The sequence below is a fragment of the Mustela nigripes genome, chromosome 8 (assembly GCF_022355385.1).
Source record: "Mustela nigripes isolate SB6536 chromosome 8, MUSNIG.SB6536, whole genome shotgun sequence".
NCBI classification, from domain to species: Eukaryota; Metazoa; Chordata; class Mammalia; order Carnivora; family Mustelidae; genus Mustela; species Mustela nigripes.
This window is the reverse complement of record NC_081564.1, coordinates 5,028,558-5,046,856: the sequence shown is the minus strand read 5'-3', so window position 1 is coordinate 5,046,856 and position 18,299 is coordinate 5,028,558. Positions and strand designations below refer to the sequence as shown.

At 51.8% G+C, this 18,299-nt stretch overlaps 1 long non-coding RNA gene across 2 annotated transcripts in view; it reads right to left on the bottom strand.

Annotated features, from left to right (window-relative positions):
- Positions 1–1,977: 1,977 nt before the first annotated feature.
- Positions 1,978–18,299, bottom strand: part of LOC132023073 (uncharacterized) — a 30,897-nt gene continuing 14,575 nt past the window's right edge. Inside the window, exons 1-3 of one of the 2 annotated variants that reach the window (XR_009405847.1) lie at positions 13,763–14,644; positions 5,304–5,406; positions 1,978–2,168 (exon numbers count right to left, since the gene is read on the bottom strand). This is a non-coding gene — a long non-coding RNA (uncharacterized LOC132023073). Of the gene's footprint in view, positions 2,169–5,303; positions 5,407–13,762; positions 14,645–18,299 lie in introns of those variants that run through there. The other variant, XR_009405846.1, reaches the window with a different exon arrangement.

Sequence of the window (18,299 nt, the reverse complement as noted above, 5' to 3'; positions counted from 1 at the left end):
AGTGTTGACAATAAATGAGCAGTGAATAATGAATTCAGGCAACACGGAAGGCACTGGCTGGGTTATCAGGCTTGGCCTTGCAGAACCCGGACTCAGGTGGGAATGATTGATTCCTGCATCCCAATTGTCTAGCACTTGTCCCTCTGGCGTATAACACGGTCAAGTCTTCACTTCTCTCCACCATCTCAGCCTCTGGGTAGGTGGGGGGGGATCCAGCACCCAACCCCGGACCTGACACCCAGGAGAAACCCATTCAAGCTAAGAGTCCATATGGACAACCATGATGTCTGATCAAACTCTCTGCCCTGAAAGAATGCCACCTGGACAGGCCTGGAGGAGAGCCCAGGCCAGAGGGCATGATGACCTGAGCCTCCCTGCCCACAGCATCCCCACAAGCCCTGGACTGGCCTTCAGAACACAAGCAAAGGGAAGCCCTCACTCTCTGGGCCTCTACCAGGATACCCCAAAAGGCACCCTGATGAACATTCACAGGACAAACATTGCATACCCACCAGAACCACATGCACAGGGAAAATCTTTACATATAGAGTTCATACTTTAGACATGCTTTAAACCACGGTTGCACACTTGAAAGCCCACAGAGCCTGGCAGGAACCACAAGCCAGGGACTGATGGGGAGGTGAGTAACAGAGACAGGTGGGGCCTGCGGTACACCCCTACGCCCGTTCCCAGGCTGTCCTAGTCACCCTTGGTTTAAAACACAAGTCAGCCAGGGGCGCCTGGGTGGCTCAGTGGGTTAGGCCTCTGCCTTCGGCTCGGGTCATGATCTCAGAAGCAGACGCCCCAGTGAGCAGAAAGCCCCATGCGGAACTCGATCCCAGGACCCTGAGATCATAACCTGAGCTGATGGCAGACGCTTAACTAACTAAACCACCCAGGTGCCCCTAAAATGCTATCTAAAGGGCACTTGGGTAGCTCAGTGGGTTAAGCCTCTGCCTTCGGCTCGGGTCATGATCTCAGGGTCCTGGGATCGAGCCCCGCATCGGGCTCTCTGCTCAGCAGTGAGCCTGCTTCCCCCTCTCTCTGCCTGCCTCTCTGCCTACTTGTGATCTCTCTCTCTCTGTCAAATAAATGGATAAAAATCTTAAAAAAAATAAAAATAAAAAAAAAAATAAAACACAAGTCAGCCAAACCAAACACCAAATGCCTGGGTGGGCTGCCCTCAGCAGGTGCCGGTGACCACCGGCATTCAGCGGTAGGTGACCACCTACAAAGTGTTAGCTGCTCAGGCCAATCTTCCACTCAGCCACCGGTGGTCCCTACCCAAAATAGAGGGGTCGAATGGGCACAGGAAGTTAGAAACTTCCTTAGTGAACAAAGGACCCTCTTGCAAAATCATAAGCAGGAGGAGGGAAAGCCTGCTTTCAATGAATGCCTCAGAGCTTTATTTATTTAATATGTAGTTAGCTATTGCCTACAGAGTGCTGGGCACTGTCGGATAGAACAGCGAAGGAGCTCAAGCCCAGCCCTCAGGACCGGGCCTCCAGTGGGGAGGTGGGGAGTTGCATCGACGCCCGTGCGCATCGATGCCCGTGCACTAAAATCCCTTTAGAGGGGTAAGAAAAATACTCTGGTGTTCAAAAAAATGCAACATGTCAGAACACAGAAGATTTGGAGGGGTCAGGATCTCCCCAGATCCCCGCGTTTCCGGAATAATGGAGTCCGAAGTCCCCTTCCAATCTTGCAGTCCTGCAAACCGATCACGGGCGATGTCGCCCAGCCCCCTTGTACCCTTTTTGCTAAAAGAAACTGCAGCGTCACCCTCCCCGCTTTCTCTGATGTGTGCACCTTTATTGATAACACCGTGCATTTCAAAAAGAAGGAAGCAGAGAATGAGATCAAGCCCCTGGCTGATAGGTCCGATCATCTCTGAAGATAACTCGCTTTCTCCCCAGGCTGCATTTCTGGAGTGTGCTCCTGGCCCCCCCACCCCCACCCACCCACACCCCAGGGCCTCTGTTTGAGTCTCTGTTCTCATGCGCCAGAGGGCTGGGACCAGAGAGGGCAACATCAGAGAAGACATCCAGTGGGGACCGTGGTCCCTGCAGCCTCGCTTTTGGTGGCCAGAGGCTGGGGTCGCCAAAGCAGGCGTCAGTGGAGCTGGCAGCATGACCCTGGGCGTCTGTCCAGTGGAACAAGTCTGGCACCTGTGGACAAGCAAGAGAACACGGTGTACGTTCTACCGGGTGGGGGGCAGAGGTCCAAGATACATTGTTTAAGCACAGAAGCAAGTACGGGCTGGTACGTAGTGTGGTACGTGTGCAAAAGAAAAGCTTACTGTGTGCAAAGCACCGTGGCCTGCGGAGAGAATTCAGCAGTGACCAAGATAAGCAAAGTCCCTACCTTCATGGAGCTGACATTCTAAGGGTGTGGGGGAGGGCGGTACATAAGGAAAAACCGAATAAATGTACAATGTATTAGAAGACAGCCCGCGCTTGCAGAGGAAACAAATCTGGAAAGGAAGACTGTGCACAGGGGTAGGGAGGTCAGCGGCGGCCTTGCCGAGGGGGATCCGTGCAGTATCTGGGCAGAGGGCACACAGCCTGTGCCAGGGCCCTGGCATGGGAAGGCCCTTGGCCCCTTCAAGGACCAAGGAGGAGGCCAGTATGAGAGCAAGATGGAGTGGCGGTGAGGAGGGACGGATGAGCCTGGGGGCGGGGACAGGGGGACGGGACACTTGAGAGATGCTACTGGGGGTTGCCTCTGGGTAGAGGGGATGCCTGGGAGCTGGAGTTGTGGTAGGGGGTGGTGACTGGCTTTGACCATGGCCCATGCCCCATATTTAAAGATGCAGAATGAAAGTTCATTCCTCTTCCCCCCTTCTCTCTCTCTCTCTGTCTTATTCCTTCCTTCCTTTCTCTTCCTTTCTCTCTCTTTCTTTCCTCCCTCCCTCCCTCCCACTCTCTGTGTGTGTGTCTCTCTCTCTCTTTCTTTCTTTCAAGTGTGGCCATCTGGTTTTGGACGTTCCCTGTGAGCACTTCTGGGTTTTTCCTTGAGATTTCAAGGAGGTCTCCTTTCCAGCTTCTTCACATCACATTTGCTATTTCTCAGACTTCCGGAGAATGTCAGGAATTAGCCCCTGGGTGGCCTGACCTCCCAGTGAGGCCTGGGAAGCCGACAAAAGCCCCAGGAAGGAGGAAGAGCTGGGGAGCAGCTGCGTGACCTGCTTCTCCAAGGGGCCCTGGCCTGGCCCGTCCTGCTGTGGGCCCAGAGCTCAGGTCCCCAATCAAGGAGCAATCAGAGCCCAGAGGCCCTAGCATAGCTGAGAAGACCTGCAGCCTCACAGCCAGGCACATGTGTCTCTCCCTGGTCCCCACTGGCTCCTGTCCAGCAGAGTCAATCCTAATTCTCATTAAAAAATATCAGCCTTTCTGGGGCACCTGGGTGGCTTGGCGATCAATCCGCCGAGCGTGTGACTCTTGATCTCAGCGCATGAGTCCGAGCCCTACGTTGAGTGCAGAACCTACTTAAAATCTAAATGCAGAAAATGCCACCATGGTGGGTTCACCTGACTCAGAGGGGCTCTCCAGGCTTCTCAGCACCCTCAGGAATGACTCAAAGGCCAGTACGGCATGTGTAAAGTGTCTGGGGCTCTACACTGTCAAGTGGGGGCCCAACACGCCCAACTATGGAGAGAGTGAGTTAAAATGGAAGGATCCAATTTTGTGTCAGACAGATCTGGGCTCAGCCCCCAAATTTGACACCTCATTCAGTCACTGGACGGAACCCTGGGCCAGAGCCGTGGCTCTGGGCTCCCACAGGCAGAGCAGCTGGGGACTGTCATGCCTTGCTCTTCCTGGCTTGCCTTCCCTGAAAGCAGAAGCCAGCAAGTATGTTCTCCAGACTTCTTGCTTCCCAAGGTTGGGAAGGAGGCACCTCACCAGAAGGTGAGGGCACAGCGTGCCAAGTGGAAGGAACGGCAGATGCAAAGACCATCCCATGGGAAGTGACTCGGTGTCTTCCGTGCTGCTGGAGTGTGGTAGGATGGACAGCTCATTTTCCCTCCCTGAGCCTCAGTGTTCCTCATCTGCAAAATGGGCTGGATTCTTTAAGGGGTGGTTTCAGGAATTCAGTGAGCAAACATAACGGAATACCCTTTGAGACCCCGAATTTCTGGGACCCTTCAGAATCTTAAAGAACATTCTTCAAGAGCTCTTTCTATAATGCGCCCTGGGCTAGCTGAGCATTTCCAGGGATTACGGATCTAGAGATGTTGTGTAGCCTAAGGACTGTGGAGCCACGCTGCCTGGCTGCGTGGCTTTGGGCAAGTTATTCAATCTTCCTGAGCCTATTTCCTAATCTGTAAAATGGGGAAAACCAACAGATCCTCCTTCAGAGGATTACCATGAAAATGAATTACTGTGAACAGAGCAGGCCATGTCCAGCGCGTAGTAGGTCCTCTATAAACGGAAGCTCGTCATTGTATCTTAGGGAGCCGCCGACAAACCTGAGAAGACGGGCGCTCCTACGGTTCCCAGCGTGCGGCGGAGGGAATGCAGGCTCAGGGAGCTCCATCACCAACCCGATGCCATCACCGGCGAGCTGTTGGCATCTAAGTCCAGCTCTGCCTGGCACCGGAAGCTTCCCTCAACCATCCCTTAAGACCCAGCTGGGTCCCTGTGGTGACTGTGATTTCCACTGCTCGGAGGAGGCATTCAGACCAAGACCAATGATGGAATAAACAGCCACAGAGGGTGTAGGCTTGATGTCCCCCGAGGCAAAAATATGGCTCATTGGCCCCACCATGGCCAGTGTGTCAGCCCGTAGCTCAGAATGCGTTGGTTTTGCTAGACTATGCAGGAGGGGGAAGAAAAGCAAGATCACCCCCCCTCCACCCCCCACCAGCCTCATCATCCCCACTTCCCCCGTCCTGACTGTTCCACTGCCCTGGCCTCTTCAAACACATCTACAATGCTGCCTCAGGGCCTTTGTACTGACCATTCCCTCTCTGTCACCTTGGACTTGCTTTCTCACCTTTTGCTTGTCTTGGATGAAATATCCAGTGAGAGATAACAAAGAAACACATCAGCATACAATGGCGTATTGTAATTTCAGCTAGTGTTGAAGGAAGAAGAATAAAGCAGAGAGTGGCTGGGGAAGCCCTCTTTGGGGAGGTGACCATGGGGCATAGACCTGAATGAAGAGAGAGAGCCAGCTGTAAGGATATCCAAGGGAATGACATTTCGGACAGGGAGGAGAAGTGCAAAGGTCCTGAGGTAGGCTGGATGAGCCCAGCAAACATGAAGGTCCTTGTATTCCACAACAAGGAGTCCGGACTTCACCTGCAAGCACTGGAGAGACCCTGAGAGGTTTTCCGCAGGACCGTCCTCTGGCCTGGGTCACATTTCAGAACGGTGATCCGTCTGAGCACGTGAGGTAGGAGGCCTTGCGGAAAGAAACGCTGTGTCAGGACAAGGACAGTGCAGCAGGGAGGAGGGGAAGGATGCCGGGGAGGTTCAGAAGGCAATGGGCGGGGGGCTGGGGGGGGCGGAGTGGGGGGACCCAACCCCCAGCATCCCGGTGCAGAGAGACCTGCAGGGCTGGGCACGGAGACAAGTCTGGGCCAGGACAAAGGAGTGGAGCCCGTTGGTACCTGCAAAACAGTTTGCTTTGGCAGCCGCGTGCAGGGACATTTTCCGTTCGTGCTCCCTGTAATTCCTTTGAAGCTATTTATGGAAAGGCACACCTGGGGCTGCCCGGGCTGTCTTGCTCTCCGGGCCATCCGAGTCCAAGTCAAGCCCAGGAAGGCTGTCCACGGCAGGTGGATCAGACCTCCTCATCCCATCCCGTTATTTTTCTAAACCTCTCCCTGCCTCAGTTTCTCTTCCGTGAAATGGGTATCCTGTAAGCCTCTTCCTCATGGGACGGGCCTGAAATCAAATGAGATACTGAGGTAAAACTTTTAACTTGGCGTTGGGGCCACTCTTTTCATTTACGGTAACCAGGAAGGGGTGGTGGGCATGAGGTGGAGGACTCGGGAGTGGCTTCCTGGCAGAGGCATGGCTAGAGCTGGAACTGCTGAGGAACAGTAATGGCTAGCAGGGCTCTCACAACATGCCACGGCCATGTTTGAGTTTCCTAAATCCCTGCCAGGACTCTCGGAAGGAGACACAATTATCAGCTTCGGGGTATAAATCTCCTGTCACCGCCATAACAAATCCGCCCAAATTCAGTGACTTTGAATGACAAAAGCATACTACTTTATAGTTGTGGACGTCCGAAGTCTGAAACGAGCCCTATGGGGCTAGAATCAAGATGTCTGCAAGGCTGTGTTGTTTTTGGAGGCCCTAAAGAGAGTCCATTTCCTTGCTTTTTCCAGAGTTTAGACGTTGGTGGCCCTCCATACCCCCTGAACCTCTCCCTCTGTCCTCACATCTCCTCTCTGACTCTGACCCTCTGGCCTCCCTCTTATGGGGACCCTAGTGTTTACACTGGGCCACCTGGATAATCCAGGATAATCTCTCCATCTCAAGATCCTTAACTTAATCACAACTACAAAGCCCCCCTGCCATGTCAGGTCACACATTCAGAGATTCCCTGGATTAGGATGGGGATAGCTTTGGGGAAGGCATTATTTTGCCTTCCAGATCTATCTTATGCACAAGAAAACTGAGGTGGAAGAATTCGCCCAAGGTCACCTGGCTCAAAAGAGAGTGCTGAGCCCTGAACTGCGACTGTCAGACTTCGAGGCCCACAGTGGCCACAGTCCGGGATCTGGGCTTTTGCTACGTTCATCATTTGAACCTGCATTTGTGTGCTTCAGTGACTCTGCTGCACCATTTCATTGAACAAACAGTAATTGAGCACCTACTATGTGCCAGGCAGAGCTCCAGACACAGGAGATACAGTGACAACCAAAACAGGAGAACATCCTTGTCTGCACAAAGCTGAACATCATTCTATGAGATCCATTTCGATGCAAGTAACAGAACTCCCAGCTCAAATCAGCTTAAACGCTGTGATCATTTGCTAATTCGCACAGCAGGAAATCAGGAGGAGAGGGAGTCCTTAGTTTGATTAAAAGGGCCATTGCTGCGGACTCCAGGATCCTTCACTCCTCAGCTTTGTTCTCATCCCGAATTGCCTCATGGCCACAAAATGACTGCCATTGCTCCAGCTAACACATGCAGATACAACAGCCGGTGCGTGGAGAACAAGAAATTTCCCAAAGCCTCCTGCCGGCTTTCGATCATGTCCCATTGGCTAGACCTAGGCCCCATGCCCATGGCTTAACCAATCTCTGGGAAAGGATCAGAGCAATTACCTGAGATCAATCTAGATCCTCCCTCCACCACCACACACCCCCAGAGTTGGAGTTGTGTCACGCTTTCTTGAACCACACAGAGACACATGGGCCCCTTGGTAAAATCATGACTTCCCCAGCAAGAAAGAAGGGGATCATTGCTTCAGCAGCCGATGGCTTGGGTTCAAATCTAGGCTCTGCCACATTCCCCCTGAACCATTTTCTGGGCCTCAGTTTCCCCATCTGTAAAATGGGTGTAGTAATGGGACCTTGTTCACAGGCTTGTATTGACAGTGTCATGAGTCGACCACGCAAAGCCCAGATCTCGACAAGCCCAGTTACCACTATCTTTTTTTCAGCTTCCTCCCCAGGGCACGGCCCAGAAAATCTCTTCTTATTCCTTTGCCTTGACTGTGGAAGACTTTTCTCTAGTCTCCCCCTAATTCAAAACAAAAAGCTGCTGAAAATGACTGCATTGCAAGACCCATTCTAGAAGCCGGTAGTGGAAGGACTTGAGTGAGCATTCCACCCAGAACAAACAAGAATCTGAGTGGTCCTTGCTAAAAGAGAGAGGCTGGGCTAAGTGTTTGGCATAAGGGACCTCTCTCGCCTTTGCCTTTATCAGCTGCCCCGGGCAGATGAAGAGACAGAGGGTCAGAGAAGAGGAGTGGCGTGGCTCAGATTACCCAGGGCAAAGCAGCAGAGAAGCAGGGTCTGAGCTGGGGTCTCAGGGCCCTGAGGGCCATCCTGCAGGTGCGTGACTGCACTACACACAATGTCGTGAACGTCGTATCGGCCAGAATTGGGTCACGTGCACATTTCTGAACCCATCCCAGAGAAGGGAGATTGGCTGGCTCACAGATCCATCGAGGTCGTCCCTGGAGCTGGTGGTGGGCTCAGCTATCCCTGAGGGGCCCGGTCAGCGGAGGCTGTCAGGACTCTGATAAAGCCGAGGTTCGTCCTTCTGGGTAAGAACCAGCAGAAATACCCCCAACCCGTCTTTCCTGAAGGGTGACGTCCACACTGCTGACAGCACACAAGGTAATTTTCGGTGCTGAACTTTTTAATAGGTTTTAGATGAACCTTTCTAATAGTTATTAGTTTTTATAATAGCTATTATAACCTCTTATTTGTGGCCAGTGATACTGATTTTTCTTTTATGATAGCTATACAATTTCCTTTTTAAAATAAGCTTAGGGGCGCCTGGGTGACTCAGTCAGTTAAGCGTCTGCCTTCGGCTCAGGTCATGATCCCGGGGTGCTGGGATCGAGCCCCACATCGGGAATCCCTGCTCAGCGGGGAGCCTGCTTCTCCCTCTGCCTCTGCTCCTCCTGCAGCTTGTGCTTTCTCTCGCCCTGCCTCCTGCTCTCGGTCAAATAAATACATAAAATCTTTAAAATAAAATAAAATAGGATAAGCTTACGTGGCACTATTCTGAACTTTGAAATAATAATTACACCAAAAAATAATAAATACACATAACATAATAAAACAAAATACATAAAATGAAATGTATGGACAAATTCTTTTTTTTTTTTTTAAGATTTTATTTATTTATTTGACAGACAGACATCACAAGTAGGCGGGGTGGGGGTGGAGAAAGCAGGCTCCCCGCCGAGCAGAGAGCCTGATGAGGGGCTTGATCCCAGGACGCCGGGATCATGACCCAAGCTGAAGGCAGAGGCTTTAAACACTGAGCCACCCAGGTGCCCCCATGGGCAAATTCTCATACATTCAGGTGGGAGGGTAAAATGGTTCAACCACTTTGGAAAACCCTCTCTGCTAGTCTGAACATGAGCCTGCCTGAGGACCCAGCGATTTCTATCCCAGGTAGGTACCCTTTAGAAATGTGCCCATGTGTTCATAAAAACACAGGCACCGGGATGTCCAGACAAGATTTATTCAGAATAAAAACTGCCTCAAATGCCCATCAATGTGGAACGTATAAATAAATCATGGGGTATTTATGCCGTGGCAGACAAGACCGCAGCTCCATATAACAGCACGGGGAAAACCAGAGAAGAGATCCAGCTGCAGGATTCCATTCATTTATGTCTCAAACCAAGCAAAGCTAACCTGTCATTAGAAGTCACAGTAATGGTCATCCATGGGGACAGTGATAGGAAAAGGGCCTGGGAAGGGGGAGTCCTAGGAAAGCTGAGCTGAGAAACCATGGAGTGAGTGTTGATTAAACCCGTGTGTTTGTTTCACGAATTCTTTAAGGCATGCGCTAAAGACCTGTGTCTTTTCTGTATGTATGACATACCTCAGTGGATAGTTTCAAGGGCACCTGGGTGGCACCTGAAGCATCTGACTTCAGCTCAGGTTACCATCTCAGGGTCTTGGGATCGAGCCCCGCGTCAGGCTCCACACCGAGCAGGGAGTTAGCTTCTCCCTCTCCCTCTAGCCCTCGCCTCTGCTCGTACCCTCCCTGTCACTGTCTCAAATAAATAAATAAAATCTTTAGGAGCGCCTGGGTGGCTCAGTGGGTTAAGCCTCTGCCTTCGGCTCAGGTCATGATCCCAGAGTCCTGGGATGGAGCCCTGCATCAAGTTCTCTGCTCAGCAGGGAGCCTGCTTCCCCCACTCTCTCTGCCAGCCTCTCTGCCTGCTTGTGATCTCTGTCTGTCAAATGAATAAATAAAATCTTAAAAAAAAGAAAAGAAAAGAAAAGAAAAATACTACCTAAACAATAGAATCAGTATATTGGCTTCTGGAATGTGCGGGTTTTCAGGAATGACTGAAGTCTTGGAATCTGTCTTATATCATCGTTATTATCATGCCTTTTTTTTAGTGGCTGGAGTCGAATGAACAGCCAACACCTGTTGTGATAATGTAGACTAAGAGAAGAGGCTTAGGAGAACAGACATGGCATAAAAAGTACTATTTGCTTAGAGATTATTTCATTTAACACTTGATGGAAATAGATCTGTCTTCAGTTGTTGGGCTGGCCTCTTAAAAGCCCCTCTCCCTGGAATAACCTTGGGAAGTCCTGGTTATTGCAGCAAATACAAGGTGTGCCGCCTATCCCTTTACCCGCCATTCCCAGGCAGGCATTGCTAATCAATCCCAGCACTCGCGTCCATTGATCCCAGATTAAGTTGTTAATCCTTTACAACACAACATCATGGAGAATTGTTGCCAACAGTGGCAGCTTGCTGTTGCACGACATCTACTTGACATTCCAGCTCCAAATATCTGCCCTGCCTTGATCAGGAGGACTCTAAGCCGTGGGTCTTACCTCTGCCAAGGACACACCCAGGAGATCGCCATGCCCAGCACAGAGTGCAGAAGGGGAGACATCCACAGCTTCTGTCTTGGACTAGGTCACATCGCGTGATGCCTGGACCATCTGTGCTCTCAGCCCTACCTGCTTTCCCGCTACCAGACCCCCTTCCTCTCCTGTACAGCATTCACTTCTAGACAGAAAAGCCTTGCATATGTTCACCTGTGTGCTCCATGCCCAAGCGGATCTCACAAAAGCACCATATAGTTTTCCCGAGCCAGACTGCTACCAATTAGTTTTCTGTGTTAATGGAGGGGTGGAACATGGAGAAACGGTAGCAGATTCATTTTGACTTTGGGATGCCGTTCAGACCTATCCTCCTTGCGTGGTATTTGCATAACTAATCATAATTTGATTAAGCTGGGGCTTTTTTGCCTGACCAGTACACATTCCTTCTTTTCCCCATAGTAGCATCTCAATTTTCCTTTAAGGAACTTTTCCTCTCCTACACCAAAGGAAATGATCTCTAATGTGATTTGTATGGAGGACATGGACTAACCCAAGCAATCATGGTAATTGGTTCAGGTATGGGCATAAGACCCAGGTGGGCCAATCAGAGCTGGCCCAGATACTGGGGCTGTTCAGGTTGCCAAGGTGATAAGAGGTAAACCAACAGCTGTTGGCACTGTTCTAACTCCCCTTGAGGAAATCCAATCTTAGAATGAAACCAAATACAAGGGAAAGCAGATCGAACACAGGATCTGTGCAGGATTCAAATCCCCTATGATAGCTCTTCAACACCTGGATCCAGCCATACCTGAAACCAGTTTCATCACTTGCAGACATTTCTGCTTATGACCATTTGAGCTGGATTTCTTTCCCTTGTGACCAAAAGATTCTTGATTAATATAGATTATTAAAATAAGTCTGAGTAGCTTACAAATCGACAACTATTTGGGGAAATGACTTAAAAACATGTGGGATAGGAATTTTCAGATAAAACAGATGCAGAAAACACAAGGCAGATAATCTAGAAGTTGGTAATAATTCCTAACATAAGGATAATAAAACCAGTATTCTACAGATCCTTTAGGAGCGCAGGGTCCTAAGTGGCCATCTGCTCTACCAGGGTGGTCTCCCCACGGAAACAGGAAATTGGCATGAGTTGACACAAGGTAGCTTCGTGAACCTGTGTTAGCTTCTCATGATTATCATATTTTCTTCTAAACAGTCACAAGCCATCTGTGTAAAGCTCTGTTCCAGAATATTCTGCAAAGAGCTCTTGCTGTCAGACATTTCCCATCTGGGGTTTCCAGAATCCATATTATCTTCCCTTTTAGAAAATGGAAGTCCTTGCCCATCTTAGGCTCCAATTTCCATCCAGCGGTTTCTTCTGGGTCCCTTCTTACTATCTCCCGGAGAGCCGTGAATTCAATTCTCTCTTCAGAACCTCTCTTCCTCCCGTGGGATTTGAAAGAACGTTTGGCCTCAGTGGTGAAGGCAGAGCTGCATCAAAGATGAGTGATTCCGTGTTCTTCCTGTTGTATGACCACATGACCCCATCTCCTCCCTCGGGGAGTCTGTCTCTGACATCTCATTTTTCCTTCTGAATTTCGTATGTTCTTTTTCGTGTAAAAGTCACCTGGAGACCCTATTACTTTTTTTAAAGTAACACGTGCATATGATAAAATGCGTTCCAGCAGACCCAAAAGATATGCAATTAAAGAGATGCCCCCTCCCTGATCCCCAGCCCGCTGAATCCCATCCTTAGAGACAACCATGCCCATCAGTGTTTCCTCCCAGACATATTACGGGCAGACACCAGGACATACGTGTGTACATACATGTGTTGGTAAGTATCCTCCCCCTGCTTTTTTTTTTACCTTTAAGTCATCTCTACACCCAATATGGAGCTCGAACTCACAGCCCTGAGATCAAGAGTCCCATGTTCCACTGACTGAGCCAGCCAGGGGCCCCACCCCATCCCCCTGCTATTGTGTGTGTGTGTGTGTGTGTGTGTGTGTGTGTGTGTGTGTGAGATAAAAGATGCCTGACATAAAACTTAACCATTTGTGACACTGGGGACATCGGCAACCATCCCTATCTAGTTCTAGAACATTCTTATGTCTCCGGAAGGAAACTCACACCCATTTACCAATCGCTCCTCATTCCTCCCCCCCAGCTCCTAGGATTTACCTGTTCCGGACATTTCCTATAAATGGAATCACCCAGCATGTGGCCTTCTGTGCCTGGCGTCTTCCATTCTGCAAACGTCTGTTCAGGCTCATCCAGGTGGAAGCGGATATGAACACTGCATTCCTTCTTATGCCCAAAATATACTCCACTGATCGGAGAGACCACACTTTGTTGATCCACTCATCTGTGGATGGACCGTTGGGCTGTTTCTGCTTTTTGGCCATAGCGAACAGCACTGCTGTGAACCTGCCCGTGCAGGATTTATTCGAGCCTCCGTTCTCAGTGATTCGGGGCCACACTTAGGAGTAGAACTGCCGAGCCGAAGGCATGTAACGGTTTGAACCGCCCGCCGTACTGTTTTCCAGAGAGGCTGCACAATTTCCTATTCCCACCAACGGTGCAGAGGGGCTCCAATTTCTCCCCATCCTCGCCAACATTTATTTTTAGGTTTTTCTTAGAGCCGTCCTGTTGGATGTGAAATGGCGTCTCGTTGTGGTTTTGACTTACGTGTCCCTGATGACTAATGACGCCCTTCCTTGTCCCATGAACGGAGCCCGCTAGCCACTCTTTTTGGCCTCCTGAAGAGTTCCTCAACAATCTGTAACTAGAGCTTGTCCCTCATCCGTTTTACATGGAGTCGGTGATCTCCGCAGAGCTGCAGGCTGATCCACAGCCCTGGTGTTCCCCGACCCACCAGTCAGCCCCCTACTGGCTTCTCACTTCCCATAGCGCTGGAACACACATCCCTGGGTGGGAGTTCCTCCGATTCCTAGTTTTCTTCCTGGAGGTCAAGGGCAGCCCTGTCCCCGCTAATTTCAGTCTGTAAAAGGCCTTCATCTGGACCTCCCCTCCCCACGATCATCTCTCTGCCACCAACAAAAACCAGTGATATGTTTGAGACCTCACTCTACTCCGGGCACTCAAGTTTCTCTGTTTCCTTCTATTGCCTTCCCCCAGTGTGCTTTGAGATAAATTATTCCATTTTCCAGGAAGCAGATGGGGGCAGAGGAGGGTCAGTGGAAGCCGGATTCAGCCCCTGTGTTGTCCGACACCCAGGGCCGCCCCCCCACTCCTTACCTCCAGGCAACTCCCTTGCTTCGGCTCTAGACCAGAGCAAACCATGGTCCCAGTTTCCCTGGCATGGAGGGGTTTCCCAGGACCAGGGACCTTTAGTCCTAAAACCCAGAAAGTCCCAGACAAACCAGGATGAGTCGGTCACTGTGGTCTGGACAGCCTCCCAGGCTTTGTGTCAGGGGCACAGTGCCATGAGTCCCTTATGCCTTCTGTCCTCCCCCTGCTGGCACAGAAGCAAGAGTCCTAGCTCCCAGGCCTTGACGGGCCTCAAACCCACAACCTTGGCCCTTCGTTTCCCTCCCCCACACCCTGGCCTGGTCAGCCGCTGTCCTGAACTTCCCCTTCTTTCCCACGCAGCCCGAGACAGGCATTCAGGTGGAAACCCACAGCGAGGCCAGCCGGGGGCCCGGCCAGCGGCAGAGAGAGAGAGAGCAAGCTCCCGGCCTCGCCGACAAGGGGACCGAGTCCAGGGAAGTCGGGAAACCCTCGGTGTTGGTACCTCCCCGCGTCTGTATTTTGCACAGCCCCCTGTGTTTCTGCCGCAGGCCTTGGGATGGAAGAAGGCAGGCAGAACCCAGCAGTTCAAAGGGATCCGCCTGGGTATTTGTGCCCGGGCAAATCGGCCGAATGAATAACACAGCAAGCTGGGGACAGCTTTGTCGCTGTCCCTAATCATTCAGAACCAACCGCTCGCTCAGACGAGACCCGGGGCACCGCCTCGGCCTCCTCACTCTTGCGATCTGCCAGCACCATAATTATCTTATTACCAGCCACCTTGTGCTAATAACCTTTCCCTTTATTACTGAGAAAGGAATTAGAGAGAACTAATAGAGCACGGCCAGTAATTCATTTGTGACCTTGCATGTTTTTTACCCTGGGCGCCCAGTGAAGACAGAAGTCAGGGGAAGGCGCCCCCTCCACCCCCACCGCCCCGGGGCTCTGGTTCTTCTCCGACCCTTTCGTGATGTGCTGTCCACAGAGCTTCCCCTTCTGGGGACACGTGTCAGGTTCTGCTGGTCCTGAGCTGCCCCCTGCTTGGGCAAGAGCAGGGGTTCTGGGGAGTCGTTCCCTGGAGGATGGGAAGGGCGGGGACAGGGGACACGACCGTTCCCTGGCCTGGTGTGGCCTCCTGCTTCCTCTTGGCCTGAGCGCAGCAGTCAGCTGCGGTCCGTGGTGGTCATGTGTCAGCTGAATCCTCTGGCACATGTGTCCTTGCTCTTGATGGGGACGGTGCCTTCCCTGTCATGGGGAAGGAAGCTTCCAGCAGTCTGCTTTCCCAGTGCAGGGAACCCTGGCTGGTGGCTGGCCCGGATCCCTCGGAGCCCTTGGCGAATCTGCGCCTCCAGCCCCAGGTTCTGCGTGCTGTCTGGTTCTGCGTGCTGTCTGCTGCTGACGGCCGGCGAGGCTCCCGAGGGCTGGCTCTGGGCTGCTGGAGGCCTCTCACCACCCTGCCTGGCGATGACGTCCCCTGGCACAGCTGTCTGGCAGCACCAGCTGGCACAGGGACGAGTGCCTGGTCCTAAGGCGGGGGCCCCGTGCCCACAGCTCCCCGTGGGACCAGGCCAAGGCCAAGACTTAACCTAAAACTGCCCCCTTTCCTGACTCACTTCCCCTCTCCCTCCCCAGCTGTGCCAGGAGCATGACCTTAGCCATAAGTCACCCTCATAGAACTGTCACCTCAGAGTCTGCCTCTGAGGAGACCGACCCGAGACACCCGTTCTGAGCTAGGAGAGGCCCCAGGACCTAATTCTGGCCCCGGACGTGAAGGAAGAGTCTGGGGAAGGTTTTCCCTCCCTGATGAGCACAATTGTGTGAGGAAACGTGGCCATGGCGGCCATTTTGAGCTCAGGAGGGTCCCCGCATGGAGTGGGTACGGGTCTTGGGTCCTTGTGGTTGCCACCGAGCTGGCCACCAGTCCTGCGGCCACCTGCCCGTATCTCCACCTCTGTTCTTGTGAGAGTACACTGGGCCTTTCTCATGGAATCTTCTAGTCAGATGTGGTTACTTGCAGCAGGAAGCACGCTCACTGACAGAGACCCCCCAAGACCCCAACCATGCCCGGGGTTGACCCCCAATGACCCCTGTCTGGTGAGTGCATTAGACCTGTGGGGAGACGTTCACCCTCCATCTGACCAACAGCACACGAAAGGAGGACTTCTGGGTCCTCCTGGGGAGAAGGTCTATGTGCGCTCCCCACACCGTCATGGCCGCCGGGCCCAGGAGAATGTCACCACCGGCCTCTCCAGTGGATGGATTCAGAGTCCGGCTACTATGCCTGGGACCCACGGGGTTGGGGTGGAGAGGGGGGGCTGGACCTCTTGTCAGACGGGCCCTCCGCCGGCTCTCTGTGTATGCTTGAGCAAGAGAGTGAGGGCTGTGCGCACGGGGGGCTGTGCGCACGGGGTCAGTTCCCACCACGGGAGCCCTCACGGTGGCCCTCGGGCCGGAGTGTCGTGCGGAAGTAAGAAATAAGGAAAGAGTAAAGTAAGAGGGGAAGGAGGAGGCGAGAGGACGCGGCGTCCGCTCACCCAAGCCTCCAACCTTCTTCTTCTTCTTCTTGCCGATTCTCACGAGGGCTCAGCAGCCCTGCTCCTGCTTGACTCATTTCGCTTATTATTATCAATATAGGATATATGAGTATCAGTATTTTAAACACCCATGGCCTGGGGCGCCTGGGTGGCTCAGTGGTTTAAGCCTCTGCCTTCGGCTCAGGTCATGATCTCAGGGTCCTGGGATCGAGCCCCGCATCGGGCTCTCTGCTCAGCTTGGAGCCTGCTTCCTCCTCTCTCTCTGCCTGCCTCTCCGCCTACTTCTGATCTCTGTCTATAAAATAAATAAACAAAATCTTTAAAAAATAAAAATAAAAAAATAAACACCCATGGCCTAAGAACAGAGAATTCTATCGTGAACACCGCTACGCACCCCCACATTGAACAAAGGCCTCCCTTGGTCAACACTGCTTCAGATGCATCGGAAGCCAATCAAACGTCACAGATCCGATGACACTCGCTGGACCCCCGCCCCTCAGGTGTCCCCCTCCCCGGAGCTGAGCACCACCCGGAAGTTACCGTGCGGACCGCTACCGCTTCAGCCGAGGGTACTTCTACCTCACTCGAATGCAGTCATGTGTGTTCTAAAACGTCACCTAAGTAACATCCTACAGCAGGAATGATTTTGTAATTAGCATCTCCTGTTCCCTATTACGCCTTTGTAGTAAGCCGCGCTGATAAACTTGGTTCGACTTCTTTGATTCAACCACTACGGTGTATCCCATTAGCTGGTGTAGCTACAGTATTTTTTTAAGTCACCGTTTGACGGACGGGCGGGTGGTGTTCAATTTTCCCCCGTCACAAACAAGGGAGGCTACCGTGAAAAATCCTATGCATGCTTCTTGAGGCTCAAGAGTTCTCTAGAGCTCAAGGCCCCCTTGGAAGCCAAATGTTTGGACTGTCGCCTCCACGATCCAGAAATGTGACTCATGACTACCTACATATGGTACGTACAAAAAATAACACACAGGCACACAGGATGCCCTGTCTGAAATATCAAAGAAAGAGATTCCTATTAAAATAATCTGTATTTCTATAGGTCAGTGCTCAAATACAGGCAACCTAGTTGGTCCCAGCGGTGGGTTTGCACCTGTTTGAGGAATCACTCCAAAGGCCCCAGGTAGTGCACAGACTCACACAGGTGTGTGGGTGACAGTAACCCACATGTCACTGATGGCGATGTCATCAGATATATGGCTTGCCAGAGGGGCACCTGACGCTTGGCAGGACTCTGAACCAAATGGACCCTGCTCGCCCCTTGATCCCCACACTCACCGGATTTCTGGAAAACCCCGTACCCACTGAAAACCTTGCCAAAACTATTTTCTGGTTAGGCTCTAGAACCTATTTTCTAGAGTTAGGCTCTAGAATCAGTTTGGGATAGAGAGGGTCTTCAACCAAAAATGCAGGAGGTTGGACCATTCCTTCTTTTAGGGGACGATCCCCACATCACGGGAAGATTAGCATCTCTCTTCTCCGTTCAGGAAAAGCCCTCCGCATTCCCCTTGGTTACTGCAAATCCTAAAAGACATTATCTGGGGACCATTAAATCTCTAGACTCCACGCCCACAGGACAGAGCTGAAGGGCTGCTCTCTGGAACATTTCTTCAGGGCCCAGAGGAGGCGACAAGGTTCATGATAATGGCCAGAAAGCTTCCTGGGCTTGGACTCCTCAAGACGCACCACCAACCTGTGCCAAGACCAACCAGGTCCTCAGAGGGCAAGGACCGGGACACCACCTTGTAGAATGGGGCCGTTTTTCAAGGCATATATGTATCGAGGGCTGTTCTGTGAACTACAAATGAGTTAGTAGACAGGCGCTTTTAGGAGTCTTTGTTTCCTCTTAACTGGGCTATAGCCTGTGTGCAGAAAAACGCATGATGAATTTTTACATATGTACACCCATCCCTCCAGTAAAGACATACAAGACTTCTAGCACCCTGGGAGATGCCCTTGGGGACCTACCCCACCTGCGCCCCATCTCCCTGGCA